The sequence below is a fragment of the Gadus morhua genome, chromosome 23, assembly GCF_902167405.1.
Source record: "Gadus morhua chromosome 23, gadMor3.0, whole genome shotgun sequence".
Taxonomy (NCBI): domain Eukaryota; kingdom Metazoa; phylum Chordata; class Actinopteri; order Gadiformes; family Gadidae; genus Gadus; species Gadus morhua.
The window spans coordinates 7034906-7053436 of NC_044070.1; the positions used below are offsets into that span (position 1 = coordinate 7034906).

An 18531-nucleotide genomic window follows, 5' to 3' on the forward strand; every position below is an offset into this window, starting at 1 on the left:
AAAGAATTTGAAAAAAGCACATTCCGGGACTGATAAAATATGCATTTTTTTGGTGTGTCTCAATTAGAGCTAAAAACTACAGCTTACAAGTATTATAATTAATCTATGCTACTTTTGCCTATGCTATTTGAAAAAAAGTTAATCACAGCTCATGTGTTCAACCGTATGAAAAGTAAGTCTAACAATTTACCAGACTGGACTAAATGGGAAACTATGAAACACTATGGGGCGTGTGTGTGTGTGTGTGTGTGTGTGTGTGTGTGTGTGTGTGTGTGTGTGTGTGTGTGTGTGTGTGTGTGTGTGTGTGTGTGTGTGTGTGTGTGTGTGTGTGTGTGTGTGTGTGTGTGTGTGTTTGAGTGTGTGTGTGTGTGTGTTTTTGAGTGTGTGTGTGTGTGTTTGCCTGCCTGTGTGTGTGAGTAGGAAGCAGAAGGACAGAAGGGACCGTTCACTGTGGTCTACAAATTTGATTCTATAAAGATGAAAGAAGTCTTTCAAATTATTTTGGGTTGTTCAGCCAGCAGATGACCTGGAACCCCAGCCTTGTTTTCAGAACAGCTTTCTCCTCTAAAGTAAGATGTTGTATAGTATTTTCTTTTATGCATACAAAAGTTAATTCAAAAAGTTTGCCTGGTGTGTTTAAATATCTCCCAGAACAAGAAAGTGAGAAAGGAGAGGACTCACTATGAATTTAAGATCAGAAGCAAGAGGATTTCTAGCTCTCCTTTTGTCAATATCAGGTTGGTTAATTTACATCGTGAACATTTTGTTCAATAACATGACAACCAAGCACCTGGAATGAGGAGGGGGTAAGGGTTAGGGTTATTTACAGCATGTTGAAGATATTTACTATCATTCGATAGTAAATAGAACATTAAAGAATCACCGTCTAGAACGATGTGTTTGGTTAAACAGTCCACTAACTTGGAGAACACTCCACTTTATTCAGTTATGGTTCATTAGTCATTGGAAAGTACCACTTAACTTCAAGTTATAAACAGCCTATCGTAGGGTAAGTACTGCACTGGTTTTGGATCACAGTACACTGTGAATTATTTTACAGAATATATATCTGCATTTTATATTTTTGCCCCTTTGCTTGTTGCTAGGCAGACCTGAACTATTTACAAGATCAAAGGGTTATTTTTTTCTTTTTTGGAAAACATAGTTGTTAAAGCTACAGCTTTTCTCCCATGAATCACATGCATCATGATTTAGAAATGGCATATCAATCTTCTGCTGAAATGTTGGAATTCTGATTCAGTTGTATGGTAGACACTGCATGACATCTCCTGTTCTCTCTCCTCTCTCCTTCTACCCTCTATTCTCCTTGTCTTATCTCCTCTTTTATGCCTCCTCTCCTCTCCCTGACTTCTCTCCTCTATTTGTCTCCTTTCCTCTCCTCCTTCCAAAATATAAAAAGTATTTTTACTTAATACCAAAACTTATTTGAAAAGAAAAATATGATGTTCTGGAACATTCCTGTAACAGCTCAGTGGTCAGCATGTATCTGTAGTTTCCATCCCCACCCACCAGCCTCCATCTCTTTATGTATCTTCTGCTCTGTTCATCAGGTGAATCTGTGTCTTGTTTATTCTCAATGAGATGTCTTTGTTTTTTCACAGCACTTCATGGTGATGGTGACTGGAGTGTTACTTACTCATCTAGTAATGTCTGCGCTTTAAGAGGAGCAATGGTTTACCTCCGCAGTTATGTACAGTACCAGCCTACCACAGATAATACACTGTGGTTTACGAAAGTATCCAACAAGCAGCTAGTTGATCTAGAACACAATGCAGACTATACAGGTCGTGTTGAGTCCAGCTGTAGAGAGGACAGATGTACCCGGTCCAGATGTCATGGAACATGTACCCTGAGAATCAAAGATCTGAGGCAGAGTGACTCTGTGGCTACAAGGTTAGGTTCACAACAAACCTAACCTTTTAGGTTTAGGGGCGCCCCAAGGGATCTTGGGGCGCAAGATCATTCCCTAATTTACCGACGCGTGGCACAGGAGGCAAAAGAACGCTCTGCGCCAGTTGCAAACTAGCAACGACACATGCGCCAGTGAGTAAGTCAATTGCGCCGGATGCAAGATAGGGCCCTATGTGTTTGTTACCTTTGTTTATTATATAATTGTGTGTCATTTGTTCTCACACCCAGACCTCCAGGTGAAGGTGTCCTTTCCTTACCCAACTGATCCTACCAGGGCAGAGCTGGAGTGTCACAGTATGTGTGATCTAGCTAGTGAAACTCCCTACATCTGGTTCAGAAATGGACATAATGTAGGACAGGGAGTGAAATACAGGGTCTACATTCAGTCTGGAGACTGCTTCTCATGTGCCGTTGAAGGATCAGATCTCCGGTCTCCTTCAGTGTGTAAGTCCATTCCACGGTAAACTGACATGATACCAGATGTATTGGAAATTCCATCAGTATATGTATGAATTACATGAGTGTATGAACTACATGTTGAATTACTATGAATGGACCCAAACTGCCGGTATTTTATGTAATTAATGTGATGCAACTGTCAACAGACGCTCCGAAGACCCCCTCATTGACTGTGAGTCCCTCTGCTGAAATAGGGGAGGGCAGTTCAGTGACTCTGAGCTGGAGCAGTGATGCAAACCCCGCAGCTAACTACACCTGGTTCAAGAACAACCAACCTCTGCTCTGGGAAACAAATCAACCTCATACCTTCCCCTCGGTCCGCCCTGAAGACGGAGGAACATACCTCTGTCACGCAGAGAACCAATATGGCCATATGAGCTCTCATTCGCTATTCTTTGATGTCCAGTGTGAGTTCAATATCTGAATTATATGTAAAAATTACTTTAAAATGTAGAACTTCATACCTCACAGTAATGCATGAATACTACATATTCATGTATTACTGCTGGCCCTGTAAACAACCCTGACTTACTTATCATACTGGCATTGCGGTTGCTGCTAAACTCGGTCTCATAACTTTAGGATGGATAAATTGTTATTTTGTGTTCATGACAGATGCTCCAAAGACCCCCTCAGTGACCCGGTTTCCAACTGGTGAAATGGAGGTTGGCAGATCAGTGACACTAAGCTGCAGCAGTGATGCCAACCCAGCAGCTAACTATACCTGGTTCAAGGAACATCAAGACCCAGTGAAGGAATTAGGACAGAACTACAACATCATTAATATCACATCTGAGCTTGGAGGAAACTATTACTGCCAAGCTCATAATGCAATCGGACATCATAATTTCACTTTTTTGCTCATTAAAGGTAATGGTTTATTTAAGACACACACAGCTTCCATACCGTCAAAGGAATATACTTAAACATTGTGCTACTTATACTGCAGTGTGTTATTAGTGTTTGAAATAATTGTCATATGTTCCAGTGATATCCGTATTATCAGAGACAAAAATTGTAGCTGTAACAACGATTGGTGTCTTACTGGCCACCCTACTCCTCCTCGTCTTCTGGATGAGGTGAAATATTTAAATTTTCCATTCCTTAAATTCCCCTATTGCCTCTTCATCTCTGTTCTCTTCTCCAGAAGAAAGAGGGCCTCCAGAAAATCATGTGGACAGGGAGAAAGGCCAGATACCGTTGAGGAGGTGAGACACAGAAAGCCATTTATTACAAACCCATTCTTAACTAAGGACCCGTTCACACAAAGCCGAAACGGGCAAAACCGTTACGGTTTCGATCTATCCGGTTTCAAAGTATCTCCGTAAAGACGAAGCCAAGCGAAACCGGGTAGATCTGTAGAAACGCTGTAGTACACATTCCAGGCCCATAAGGGGCGCTGCTTCTGGTACAGAAATTCAGAAGAAATGAAATAAGAAGAAGGGGTGAGCATGCGCATAAAGGCTGCCCTTATGCGCATGCTCGCATGTGATTTCTGAGACTCCGCGGGCTTAAGAGCCATTGACTAGGAGGTCGAGGGGTGGGGCGATGACGTCATGGTTTGCGGTTTCAGTCGGTTTCAGGCGTACACACGAATCCAAAACGAAACCGGGTAGATTTGAAACTACCTCCGAGGGTGGTTTCAGAAGTTTGCGGTTTCGGTCAGCGGATTCGCCGGCTTTGTGTGTACGGAAGGCCGAAACGTACAAGACCTTTGCGGTTTCGCCATGAAATCGGCTTTGTGTGAACGGGGCCTTAGACACACGTTGGAAATGCCCTGAGGTCACATCAAAGACAACTCCAACCAGCTGTGAAGGTCAATCAGTTGTTTCGGTTTATCAACTGATTTAGGAGCCAACATTGTTGATAAAGCATAATTTCTAGATCATGATATGATGGTATCGGATAAAGTCAAAATATATGTTTTAAAATGTTGGCGTTTGTGGTCACCTGCTAATTTCTTTCGACCGTCCTATCCTGGAAGGGAGAATCTCTCTGGTAATCAATTTTGCTGTTTAATCCTATTTGGTAAAATCGATTCTTACAGATTAGGATTTAATGGCAGACAGCAAAATTGATTACCAAGCAGATTTTTGACAGTTCTCTGACAACATTTGAAACTTTTAAAAGATTAGTAGTAGCAAATACAAAACGTTGATGGATCAAACATGGTACCAAACAAAGCTATACCAAAGCTAAAATTGTTTCAAACATTGATGGCATTCTATGTTCTCTCACATTAAAAGGTGGCTAATTACAACCTAAGCACTTTATTCACTACTCAGATATGGCCTTTGACTCAGAGTTGCCTATTAGCTCTGGATAAAATGGCCACTCCATCATTGAGAGTTTTTAACAGGACAGAAGAAACAGCTCTGAGCTGGGTGCACATCAGATAACGAACTTGCCAGCTTGTTGCATTCCATGAGCCTAAACAAGGCTACTGGCCAGTATGGACTTCCTACCAGGTTGATTTGGGACAGTACTGAAATCACTGCTTTTGAATGGTCAATGCTGGAATGGTCCTGTTAGATCTATAGAAGGCTTTTGATACAATAGACCGCAGCATGTTGTTTATAAACATATAGAAGTTGAATTGTGGTCAGAATAGATCCCCAGGGATCTATTCTTAGCCCGGTCTCATATTTGATTTATGTCAATGATATATATGATGTACTTTTAAGCACTAATCTCCATCCATGATCATCATCAACGTGCTCCTTCATCATTAGTATTGTTTGTATGCTTTCACTTTGTTGAAACCTGACACTTTGTTATGGTGTGATCATCTGCAAAACAAAACTTTAGTTTAATTAATTATCAGTCTTGGATATAAGAGTAAATACTTGATAAGGTGACGTTTGCCAAAAAGGTGACATCTAGGGTGAGATCTAGGGTGAGATCTACAGGACAAACTGGGTTCTGGTGAGACTTCTGCAAGTGAGCAGAAAGAGAAGATTGGAGAGTGGAGGTAATGATGTGTAATTTTGTTTCAAAGAAGTTGATATGTTGTTCAAAGATAAAACTGTTTTAAGTGCTCAACGGTCGGAGGAAACCTTGAAGGAATGACTTTAAGTGAGGCCTACAGAGACCTGCATGGTGGGACCACTAGTAACCACCAAGGATCTCAGATGAACCAGAAATACATGACTTTCAGGACTGTCTTCAAGAAGTGTTCTTCTGACCTCACTCCCCGATAGCCACTTCCTGGTCCCGTGTATGAAAACCTCTCAGATTTGAACAATCGAATGGTTCCTGCAGCACAGAGAGAACCAATAGAAGTGCAGGATGACCTTCACCATGCGATCATCCACCACTCTGTCTCAGAGAACCAGGAAGTGCCTCGCTGTTGGGTTGGCTCTCGTCTCCAATCAGACCAGACAGATGCAGTCTTTTACTCTGAGGTCAAAAATTAAATGACCCAACGCTGTCCGTGGGTAAGCTTCTCTTGGTATTTGTAAAGAGGCAACATAATCGACGATGTGGGACTTCATCAATCCAATTAGTCTGTTTCACAGGGCGACTGAAGTTCTTTCTTCTTTTCAGAGAGTGTGATCAGACAGAGGCGGCACAAACCTCAGGGTTGTACAGCACCTTCAAAAAGCACCCCAGAGATTGAACCAGTTGTGGCAGAAAGATTTAAATGGTGGGACTAGATAGTTTAACAGGACAATACGCTGGCTGAATATCCTATTGGACTTTATTACCTGGACTGAATTGAGATTTTTATTGTATCAATGTTTGAGAAGTAGGATAAACAGTAGATTTCATCATTGAATTCCCCTGATGTCATTCATGTCTTGGTTATATAAGTCAGAGCTTGACAAGAGATCAAGAGATGAATATGTATATTAATAATCTCAGTCAGGTCGTGGTTATTGCAGAGAGAAGCATGTGTGACCAGTCTGAAACTTTCATGAGACAAATCTGAGAAGTATGAGCCCAAGCAGAAATTGTATGATTTTATGTCCAATGTCTCCTCCTTGACTGATTAATTTCTCTAAAATGTGCCACCGAAGCTATGTATGAGAAGCTAACACAACAGATATTTGAGAACCAATTATTATTAAATTATTTGACTGTATGTAGCAATGTCTGTTTGTTCTGCCCCCACAATTTGTTTTTGCTCTAGACGGCTAGTGGTTGATAATGGCATTGCATGAGTGAGTTGTGTTTTGGCCCTTCTGTGTTACCATAGTTACCATGTTACCTAGTTTAATGCAAAATTCTAGAGAGAAAGCAAGTCAGTTCCTTCTCTTTTTGGTTGTCCAGAGAAAGTCTTAGTCTGTGAGTATTAATGTTTAAAGCATTCAAATCATTTATGTGGCTTTACAATTATGTTTGTTTAATTTTGCATCGATTCAAATCGCATTGAAGCTAGTTGGATTACAAAGTCGGATGATAATGGATACTCTTTTGTGTAATGCTATTGCTTAGCTTATCGTAGCTTTGTATATTGTATATTCATGAGCAGATTGTGAATTCATGTTTTCTAGGTTTTTACAGTTGTACAAGTTTGGAAGTAAATAAGGAACCTTATCAATGGCCTAGACCACAATTGAGCAGTATATAATGGTGTGATGTAGGTTCTAAACAGGGAGCCCTTCACAGAGTGGGAGCGCATAGAAAATGTCCTTATAAGCATGTTATCTTAAGCATCAATTTTACAGCGCTGTCTGTCATCTGTCCAGTCATCGGATATGACATGACCTAGGTTTTTAATTTCCTCACACACAGAAAGAGGACTCTCTGACAAATAAAAGGTCGGAACAGTTGATTTCCTGTCCTGAGCACTTTTAACTATCATTGTGTGGCTTTTCTTAGCGTTATACTTTGTGTCATGATCAAGGCCATACTGAGAGCACACCTTCAGCATCTGCTGCAGCCCAGCACTATATGGAAAGAGCAGAACCAGGTCATCTGCATACATAAGATGATTACCAATAGTGTTGCCCACAAGACAGTTTTTAACCTATTTAACTGATCTGATAATTCATCTATGTAAACATTAAATAAAATAGGAGACAAAATTCCTCCTTGCCACACTCCGTTACTAACACAGTATGGAGCAGATACAACATTGTCCCATTTAACCTGAAACATTTGATGGGCATACCAAAACAAAAAATTCTCAATAAAAATGTACATCACCTCTATGTAGCAATTTTACAAACAATTGTTCATGATTGATTCTTTCTAATTCCTTTGACAAATCAATAAAACATAGGAATACAGATGAATTCAGGCTTGTGTACCTGAACACAATCTCTTTAATAGAATAGATACACAGGTCAGTTCTATGCTTTATTTTGAACCCAAACTGATTGTCAGTAGTAAGGACATACGTTTCTGTCTTTGTTAACAGTATTTTCTCCAGTACTTTAGGCAAGATACTGGCTAATGCAATAGGTCGATGGTTGTCAATACTGTTGAGCTTACCAGCCTTATCTTTAAGCACAGGCACTAACATAACATACATAATAGCATTTGGTAGGAAACCATGAACCAGACAACCATTAAAGTACATGGAAAGCAAAGGAAAGAGCTTATGGCTAGCATATTTTAGATGTTCTGCAGTAATGCAGTCTATACCGCAGGCTTTGTTATCCAACGTGTTAATGGTGTCATATATATCTGCTGTCCTAACTATCATATATCCTGAGAGGTCAATATGTTCATGATATACGCAATACCATTGATTCTAAATGGGTAACTTTTAACACCCGTCAATATAAGGGGGGGTCCCCATCCCCCCGATTGTTGCACAATACTGATCTAAATTTTCTCAATATGCAGTAGGCCTATAACATTACAATAGTTCATGGATGCAAGCAATCAGTCTATAGCCTACATGACAACACACACACAACAACTATTGATTATCCGGTATGCTATAGTAGCCTATTCGTGAAGCAACACTTTAGCCAATGCAGCCTCCTATGTCAGTACTGACATAGGAGGCTGCATTGGCTAAAGTTGTTTGGATGCACAATGTTTTATAACAAGGAGAGGCAAAGTTGTGCATTAGGCCTACAATGCAAACACAGCATTAATTGGCACCAATATGGCGCACTTAGAAGAGCAATCAACAACTGAATAAATGCCAGGTATAGCCTATGGGAGACTGGCACGCAATCAGTGTACTTGCGAATGAAAGCCTGCAGTATGACCGATCGTGTGACATTATTTAACCATCCATCCAAATACGATCAGACAGATACATCATTGAACACATACACAAAGCACATTCGTCCAACCACAGCGGATGCTGACAACATTTTACACAACAAGCCAAACATTACCACGGCAGGTGCGCTCTCTCTCGCGCTCTCTCTCTCGCACGCACGTAAACAATTAGGCCTACTCCAACTTGCAAGGCTAGGCTGCTTCACTAAGACCACAACCAACCACAACGCCTTCATAACCATGCAGTATGCCGAAGCCGGAAAGGACCTGCATGCACACAGTCACACACACTCATCTAAGTTAGAATAGACCCAAAGTGTGTGAGTAATACACTCTGGTTTAGCTGTCACTTGCTAGCCGTTTTTAGTATGACTTTTCAACATTACGTCTTTCTTCTGTTTAGCGAACATGGCTAATTTGCATATGCACACAGTACTGACTTTGGCAAAAAGTAACATATTTGTGAATAAATGATTTCAATTCTGAATACTGGACATGGTGAGCTTAAAAACATTTAAGTGACCATTAGTGACAATAAAATATATAGGCTATACATTTCTTCTTTTGACAAAATTTGAGACCCCCCTCAAATGTTGCTTTTGAGGCTTTCAGGGGGTCTCATTGGTAAATCGGTGGGGGTCGACCCCCCGTATTTCACACACTGCCTCCGACCGGAGTCTAAAGGCCTCTCTAGCCTCAGCGTTCTGCTCAGCCACAAACTCATTCCACCCAGGTCTAACGTTGGGTACCTTACATTTACTTTTACAAAAGGGTTCACGGGAAGCATTGAGACATTTCACAATAACATCATACATGGCACAGAGTTTTTCATTATGTTGCACGTCCCTACAATTCATATCTGTGCACATGAGGCCTTATGAGGCAGTGCAATATTATTTAAAAGGCTGTGCGTTCGCAGTGAGTATCCAGCCACAACCTCTCTGCTCAGTTTTGACCAGTCCAGTTTACTTGAGGAAGCAGCATTATTATTTCTGGACAGCAGGGGGACATTCTCAAAATTTGAGAGTTCAGCAATAGGTATGTCATCAGAAGTGGAAAGTTCATAACAAATCTACACATTTACCAGGTGGGCATGAGCATCAGCTGTGGTCACAATATGGTCTAACCAAGATGTGTGCCACGCTTCATTAACATAGGTAAAACTTGTGTCAAGCAACAGAGCTTTACCCCCGCCGTCGAAGTCGTTTTGTCCGTCAGTGGGTCCGTCGCCTCTGACGCCTCGTTCACACTACATGTGTCCATCGACGGACGGGGGCTTTTTGACGCATCCCTGTGTTTTCCCGGGTTGTATTACATAGGCGATTTCATTGGACAGTGTACTTGCGTATATTTGCATAACGCGATCTAATTGGCCGACGGATCCGTCGCAGCCTAAAAAGTTGAACATTTCGCAACTTTTTGACGCACACCACGGAGCCAACAGAAGGGAAGGACCCACAATACATTTCGCAAGCGCCCCTTGCAAAGTCAATTAGATCCGTCGATGGACGGAGGTAGTGTGAATGCACCCTGAGCTTACGAATCCGGAGTGCTCCGGGAGAAACGGAGCAATACCAACGGAAATCGAGGCGGCAGTATGGGGTCAGAGGTTCAACCATTCGTGAAAATAGAGAGTAGTACAATATCGGATATGTAGCCTACATATTGTATTTAACGTTTTATACTTATATTATACCATAGACCTGACCTTTTTATTTGATTGTTCCCCTGCTTTGGCAATGAGTTGTAACAGGTCATTTAAATGGCGCAACATTTTGAGGAGAGAATCTGCGGGTTGGTGAGAGGTGTCACATGCCTACGCCGCCCAGGCCTACACTTTTTGCGCCTTTTTTTTGCTGATTTCGGAATCACACAAAGCAAAATCATCTCCTCTACAGATGCCATGTTTGCGATTGTTGATGCCTGTAAATTGTGACGCAACAGTCACTGCCCTTAAGAGAATGTATTGCCTAACATCCATAACAACGCTGAAACCGGACGGAGGAATGAAGGGTAGTCTCGGAGACAACGTTTGGTACGGCGGACGAGTTTCGCCGGATCCGGAGGTATGAATCTGCCTTTACTTGATATTAGATTAGCCGTGATATCAGATATAATATTATATAAGTACCCATACATGATATTATTATTGTAGGGGCCAAAATGCATATTTGGTCTGTTTGTTTATTGTTTATTTTGAAGGGTTACTCACACTGTTTTGGTTCATGTCACTTACGTTTGATTGACACATGGGTGTGGTTTAATCTATATACCGGGGCACTCAGGCAGGCGGTAAAGTAAGAGACAAAGAGGGTTAGTGGCGCTCCTGATTATATTTTCTGTTTACCGTCCAACAACCGTCAGTAACAACCCTTATTAACTTTGTCATCGTCATCACTTCATCTTTCATTTATTTGTTTTCATTACCCTCGAGATGTTCATTCATCAGTTGTCATTCTGTCTTCTAATAAATTCTCAAACTATATTCATCACCGGACTTGGATTTATTGAGGGACGCGTAACTGCCTGGAGCCCACCTAAGCCTCTTAGCGGCCTTTATAGGAAAACTGTTGCTACAATTACTATTGTATTATATTATATGATAGTTAGTTAGAAATTTATTGTCCCCTTGGGGAAATTGTTCTCAGTGAAAAGACAGATACAGATGACCATTAACAACAACGACATAAAAAAACAAACAACAAAAAAGTAAATAAAGATAAACAACCACTGACAGGACAAAACCCCCAAATCATCATATTTTCCACATAGTTCAGGGACACATCTAAGATGTTGGCATTTTAAACCAACAATTAAAACCTTCTTTTTAAATGTTTGTTTAAAAGGCTGATGGATTGTGGAATGAATGACTGTTTTGTTCTATTTTTGGAGAGGGCTGGGTATCGAAACCTGCTACCTGAGGGTAATAGTTCGAAGGTGGAGAAAAGTGGGTGTTTTGAATTAGCTAAAATAATTTCTGCTTTACTCTGAACTCGCTCTCTGTAGGTGTTTTCCAGACTATTTAAATTAGTACCCAACAGCTTGCTGGCAGTGGTCACTATTTTCCTAAGCCTACTCTTCTGTGCTTCTGCTGCGCTGCCGAACCAGCAGATTATGCAGAAGGTCAAGACGCTCTCCACATAAGCAGTGTAGAACATCTTAGCCATTTTACGGTCTACATCAAATGAAATCAGCTTTTTTAAAAAGTAAAGCCTTTGCTGTCCTTTTTTCTGAATGAGTTCCGTGTACGGCTCCCACTTCAACTTGTGGTCTAAAACCACCCCCAAATACTTATACTCATGGACAGACTGTATGGGCTGCCCTTGGATAATCGTTGAATGAAATGCTTTGTCTCTCCTAAAGTCAATAGCCATCTCTTTAGTCTTTGAGGTGTTTAGGAGGAGATGGGATTGTTCACACCAGTTAAGGAACTCATGCAGGACTGGGCCATGGTCCTGCTCATCTCCTTGGAGGAAGCTGACCAATGCTGTATCATCAGCAAACTTAATTAAATGCCTACCAGGGTGAGGGCTGGAGCAGTTATTGGTGTATAGTATAAACAGTAGGGGGGATAGCACACACCCTTGGGGGGAGCCGATATTGGTCATGATTTGATCAGAAAGAGAAGAGCCCACCTTCACCTGTTGGACTCTCTGACTGAGGAAGTCAAGGAGCCTGAGTATCAGGCTTCCATCCAGTTCAAAGTCGTCCTGCAGCCTCTGAGCCAGGGTATTAGGGTGGATGGTGTTAAATGCAGATGAGAAATCAAAGAATATAATTTTAATGTGTGTTTTTGGAGCTTCCAGGTGTGTGTAAGCAAGATGTAGCAAGGTTAAAATAGCATCATCAACCCCCCTGCTGGACTGATAAGCAAATTGCAGAGGGTCTAGTAGATGATTGATCCTTGGTAAAATGTATTTTTTTACTATCCGTTTGAAGCATTTCATTACCAATGAAGTTAATGCTATAGGACGGTAGTGGTTGTGCTCAGTCGGTGAAGGAATCTTGGGGATGGGGATAATAGTTGATGTTTTCCATAAAAGTGGAACAATGCACTGATCCAGAGAGGACCGGAAAATATCTGTGAAAACTGGGGACAGTTGTTCAGCACAGAATTTTAACACATTGCCACAGATGTTGTCTGGGCCGGGGCTCTTGCGTGTGTTAACTCTCTTGAACATCGCACACACTTCTGTCTGTGAGATATTGATAGACTGACTGGTTGTTAGATCAAGCTGCTTTTGGTCAGTGTTAGTTCCAATCCATTTTTCAAAACGAGAAAAGAAAACATTTAGATTATTTGCCATATCCTGGCCTTCCCCACCCTTAAGAGCTATGTTGTTTTTCCCCTTCCCCTTATGAGGGGCGCTGGTCATGGCCTTGATTGACTGCCATGCCTGCATAGAATTACCCAGGGCCATGTTTTACTCTACTTTTTGTTTATAAGTATTCTTGTCTATCTTAATCTGTCTTTTAATTTCTCTTTGTGTATCTCTCTTAGCAATTTCGTCCCTATGGATATGGGCCAGTTTCTTTTTGTTTAAGAGTGATTTTAACTTTCCTGATACCCAGGGTTTATTGTTGGGATACGTTTTAACAGTCTTGGTTGGCAGTACTGAGTCCACACAGAACGTAATGTAATCTGATATCACCTTCACCTGTACATTCAAGTCCGGACATTTAAAACCCTCCCATGAGGTACAGTCAAAGCACCCCTGGAGTGCCATAATGCTGTCTTCATTCCAGATCTTAACAGTCCTTTTCTGGGGCTTTTCCCTCTCCAGAAGCCGTTGGTATACAGGCCGGAGATGTACCACATAGAGCTCCAGGAGTCCGCAAACGGCAACAATCCCTTCTCCTCCATGCTGTGGGTCAGTCTGACAGCTAATTTGTCAATAGGCAGCTGCTCATTTTCATTAAAGCTACAGACACCAGAAACAGTGCATTTTGAAGGGACTGAAACAGAGGGGAATAGAGTGGCGAAGTCACGCCCCTTCCGGTAGAGCTCATGGGACCTATGAGATCGAAAAATATGAATGGGTGTCAATGGAGAGAATATAATTATTTTCTGGTCCCAGTCTTTATATGCCCTGGATTACACATATGTTGTTTGTGGATTTAATTGATAATTTTTCATGCAAAGAAAACTAAAAATGTTCGTGAAGAAGTTTGATAATTTTAGGTTTTATGTGAGGCCGCTTTGTGAACTACAGCTCTTCGCTGCTCTCGACGCATATGATATACGTCACCACACCCGCACTTGGAACTCGGCACAGAGATGGCACATAGAGATGGCACATAACTAAAACTCTCCACATGCCCCGACTTATAGTGGTTTTCACCTCTTTCTATGCTTTTATCGCCTTGAAAAAAAGTGGTGAAGTGGAGCAGAGAGATCGCCATCTCTGTGCCGAGTTCCAAGTGCAGGTGTGGTGACGTATATCATATGCGTCGAGAGCAGCGAAGAGCTGTAGTTCACAAAGCGGCCTCACATAAAACCTAAAATTATCAAACTTCTTCAGGAACATTTTTAGTTTTCTTCAATCCAGGGCATATAAAGACTGGGACCAGAAAATAATTATTTTCTCTCCATTGACACCCATTCATATTTTTCGATCTCATAGGTCCCATGAGCTCTACCGGAAGGGGCGTGACTTCGCCACTCCATAGAGTGGCGAAGTCACGCCCCTTCCGGTAGAGCCAATGGTACCTGAGATCGAAAAATATGAATGGAGAGAATCAATGGAGAGAAAATAATAATTTTCTGGTCCCAGTCTTTATATGCTCTGCACTGAGTTGGAAGCCTCACCCACGATCTTCAATGACCACTATGACTTCTGCTGCATATTTGATGCGTCACGTCCTGCCTCCTAAACGCTCTACCCAGGCGTCTCCCTCGCATGAAGTATCCGGAAGTATATTTCTTGCTGTGTGCATGTGTGAAAGCGCAACTCCGGCTCATCTCCTGACCCGATACTCCGAGGATGATCCGGAGTTCATGTGCGAAAGGCCTATTAGTGGGACCCAAACCGGCCTGGTTGCAAGGGAATAAGGTGTTTTTGGGTGCCTGCGGCTTTAAATAGGAGATGTGTTGTGTAGATCTATTTATTTTTTGTTGTATATCTCATTTAACCTCACTAGGTAGTATTCTCCTCTAACGGTCAGGGTAAGAGCCCTTACCTCCCTGACTCCTTCGTAGTGTTATTTCATGCACTATCAGGTCTATGTCTTATTACTTGTTTATAGCTGGTTCCTACCCTCCGAACCTTCACTTATCTTCCCATTCCAATCTTTATGAGGTTATCTTTCACTCAACTGTGAAAGATAACTTTGCCAACTGATTTGCAAAGTTATCTGTCTACTTCTTTTCTATTGATTTTCTGTTAGTTTTTTCTATGTTGTTTGTTTTTCTCTTTGGTTTTTTTTATCATGAAGAATGAGGCAGAAGGGAGTGAGGGGAGGTGGAAACGATAGTTAGGTTATTATAACTCTAGTTCTATGATTGTAGGCGTAGCCGTCTAGGCTTCGCCTTATGGGCTTGTCCCGTGCGCGCGCGCTGAAAATTCAAACTATGCACCTATCAGCGTGGGCACCGCCCACATTTCCCACGGTATCGTGTCTATATAACGCGGTGTATACCGTCGCTCATCCTCCACGCTTTTCTTTCAGCATTTGGAGGGTACAGCAGGTGGGAAACTAGACGGCTACGCCTACAATCATAGAACTAGAGTTATAATAACATAACTATCGTTCTATTTCATGTAGGCTACGCCGTCTAGGCTTCGCCTTATGGGCTAAGGTGAAGCTGCGAGCGGAGCCCGATCAATGTACTCCTGCTGGACCCCAGTCAAAACGACCTAAGTCACCAGAGCACATTAAGACTCAAAAAGCCAAGGAAGTGTAAAACACAACAGCTTGATAAAAAACTAATTCCTCCTAGATCATGCAAGGCAATGATCAAGGGAGAAAAAAGTGAGTCTGTAAACTCCCGGCTCTAATCCGTGCTTCATGGAACCCATGAAAAGGAAAAGAAAAACCAGAGCAACACGGTTTCCATTAGGTCCGCTACCACCGGGGGCGGAGCTACGGAATCCGGCTCTCCAATAATGGGACTCTCTCGGCCGTTTCTTATTTGAAGAAAACGGCGGGAGTGCCACACTGGTAAACAAAACCACCAGACAATTGGCGAGCCAATAGAAAACCCCCTAGCCTGTTTTTCATTTGAAAAAAGGTGGGAGAGTAAGACTGGTAGTCAAGTCCATTTCGCCAGCCGGCGATAGGAAATCCAACCACGCCGCTTTAAAGAACATGTCTATATTCTTAAGCCGTAAAAGGGGTCCCGGACTCCAGCACAGAGTTGCCGAGTGAGCCCCTGGACATGTCTAACATGTAAAAACGGACAAAGGGGCCGGGGGAAGACCAAGACGCAGCCGCGCAGATGTCTTCCACCGAAACGCCCTTGAGTAGAGCCGTTGAAGCGGCCACGCTCCGTGTGGAGTGAGCTTTAACGCCCAACGGTGGCGCCAAGCCCTGCCGAGAGTAGGCTAGGCAAACACCCTCACATACCCAGCGAGAAAAACGCTGCTTAGAGAGAGCGCGTCCCCTGCTAGCGTCGCTATAACACACAAACAACTGTTGTGTGGAGCGGAACGCGGCCGAGCGATTCACGTACATAGCCAACGCCCGAACCGGGCACAGGAGATGCAACTCCGCCTCCGCCTCACTAGAATGAGGCGGGGGGTGAAAAGCCTTAAGCACAATATCCCTCGACCGAAAATAACTATTGATGTTCTTCGGGAGGAACGCAGGATTAGGTCTGAGCAACGCGAAGGAGCTGTCCTCGTTTAGCAACAAGCAACTCGGGCTGACAGACAGAGCGGTTTGCTCACCGGCCCACTTGGCAGAAACCAAGGCCCACAAGAGCGCCGTCTTAAATGACAGGGCATCCAAAGGGGCCTGAGAAAGAGGCTCGAAAGGATCCCTGGACAATCCGCGCAACACGGTGGGGAGATCCCAGCGTGGTGTAAGCACGCGTGAAACAGGCCTAACCCGTCTAGCCCCACGCAAGAATCTCTTGACCAGTGGATGGCTGAAGATCGGTCCACCATCACAGCCTGCATGGCCAGCCGAAACGGCTGCCGCATAGACCTTGATAGTGGAGAAGGCCAAACCTTTTTTCCAATAAGTTTTGCAGAAACGAAAGCACGCTTCCCACCTCGCATTGAGATGGGACAGCGTGGTTCGTCTCATCAGAGAAGGCGCACCACTTCGCCGCATAGAGGGAAGAAGTAGAAGGCGCACGAGCACTCTGAATAGTGTTGATAACCGTCTCAGGCAAACCTTTGCCCTGCAGGATCAACCTCTCAGGAGCCAAACCAACAGCCGTCCCGAGACATCTGGCGGGTGGTGCACCGTCCCGTGGGCCTGTGAAAGCGCATCCGGCCTGAACGGTACTGGCCAAGGCGCCGACCGCGAGAGCGCGGCCAGCTCTGGAAACCACAGAGCTGAACGGTTCTCCGGGGCCACTAATATCAGGGACAGTCTCTCCTGTCTGACCCGTTCCAGAAGAGGAAGGATCAGCTGGAGCGGGGGAAACGCATACAAGAGAGCCCGCGGCCAAGGTGTGTGTGCCAACGCATCTACCCCCAACGGGGGAAGATCCCGAGGGCTGAGGGAGAACCACCATCTGCATTGCGTGTTCTCCCTGGACGCAAAGAGGTCCACCAGCGCTGTCCCGAACCTCTGCCAGATCAGTCTGACAATGTCGGGATGTAACCGCCACTCGTCTCGGCGGGGACCGCCTCGAGACATGAGGTCCGCCCCAAAGTTCTGGGCGCCCGCGATGTGCAGGGCTCTCAGACTGAGGAGATACTGATGAGCCCACTGATGAGCCCTCGACCGCCTTTCGGTGGAGAGCAGGGGAGCAGACTCCCCCCTGTCTGTTGATGTACGCCGCCGCCGACACGCTGTCTGTCCTGATCAGAACGTGGCGGCCGCGCACCAGGTGAAAGAAATGCAACAGCACTTTCCTCACAGCGTCGAGCTCCAACACATTTATGTGTGCTGTAGGGGGCGTGCGCCACTCGTCTCCGACCGAGTGAGAGAGGCACGTTCCTCCCCAACCCGTCAACGAGGCGTCCGTGAAGACCACTACGTAGGACGCCACCCTGCCCAGGGGAACACCCCTGAGAAGGGCGGAGGGTCCTTTCCAATATTCCAGGTCTGGCGACACCGAACGGGGAACGAGGAGCACCCTGAGCTTGTGTCGCCTGGGGTCCAACTGTTGGCGAGCAAACCACCGCTGGAGTCTGCGCATAAAAAGCAGACCCAGGGGGACCACGGGGTGGGCAGCTGCCATCAGCCCTAACAGGCGCATGGTGGACAGTGCGGTCATGTTTCTGCGAACGTGAAAACGGGAGAGCGCCGACAGGATGGCGTCTCGCCGAGGAGGCGAAAGCATCGCAGTCATGGTGGCTGAGTCTAGGCAAAGCCCCAAGTAGACTGTCTGCCGGCTGGGGAGCGGGGAGCTCTTCTCCCAGTTGATGGCAAAACCCAGGAAGGAGAGATGGTTTATCACCAACATGGTGTCCCTTCTCGCGGTCTCTTCTGAGTTGCTCAGAATAAGCAGATCGTCTAGGTAGAAGAGAATCCTCTTACCCTGACGCCTGAGCGGTTCCAACGCCGTCTCCACACACTTCGAGAAGGTGCGCGGAGCCAGTGAATAGCCGAACGGCAGACACTGGTACTCGTACGCCATCCCCATAAAGGCAAAGCGGAAAAACTTCCTGTGCGCTGCCGAACAGGGACGTGGAAGTAAGCATCCTTGAGATCCAGGGATGTGAACCAAAAAAACAACGAGCTGTCTAGACGTCGCGCTCGTGCCCGCTGAACAGGGAGCGAGCCGTCCGGCCGCAGCACCTGTGCGCATGCGCAGTCCGCAGGCTGTAGCCACAG

At 44.3% G+C, this 18531-nt stretch overlaps 1 protein-coding gene across 15 annotated transcripts in view; it reads left to right on the forward strand.

The window, feature by feature from the left end:
- Positions 1 to 386: 386 nt before the first annotated feature.
- The window catches only part of LOC115537376 (sialoadhesin-like), a 30071-nt gene continuing 11926 nt past the window's right edge, over positions 387 to 18531 (forward strand). For 3 of the 15 annotated variants that reach the window (XM_030349273.1, XM_030349272.1, XM_030349274.1), the window contains exons 1-6: positions 389 to 569; positions 1623 to 2068; positions 2161 to 2376; positions 2538 to 2798; positions 3007 to 3261; positions 3539 to 3599. The gene's annotated coding sequence lies outside the window, so the exon portion shown is untranslated. Of the gene's footprint in view, positions 738 to 761; positions 1010 to 1622; positions 2069 to 2160; positions 2377 to 2537; positions 3471 to 3538; positions 3600 to 18531 lie in introns of those variants that run through there. The other 12 variants (XM_030349258.1, XM_030349259.1, XM_030349264.1 and 9 more) reach the window with 11 other exon arrangements.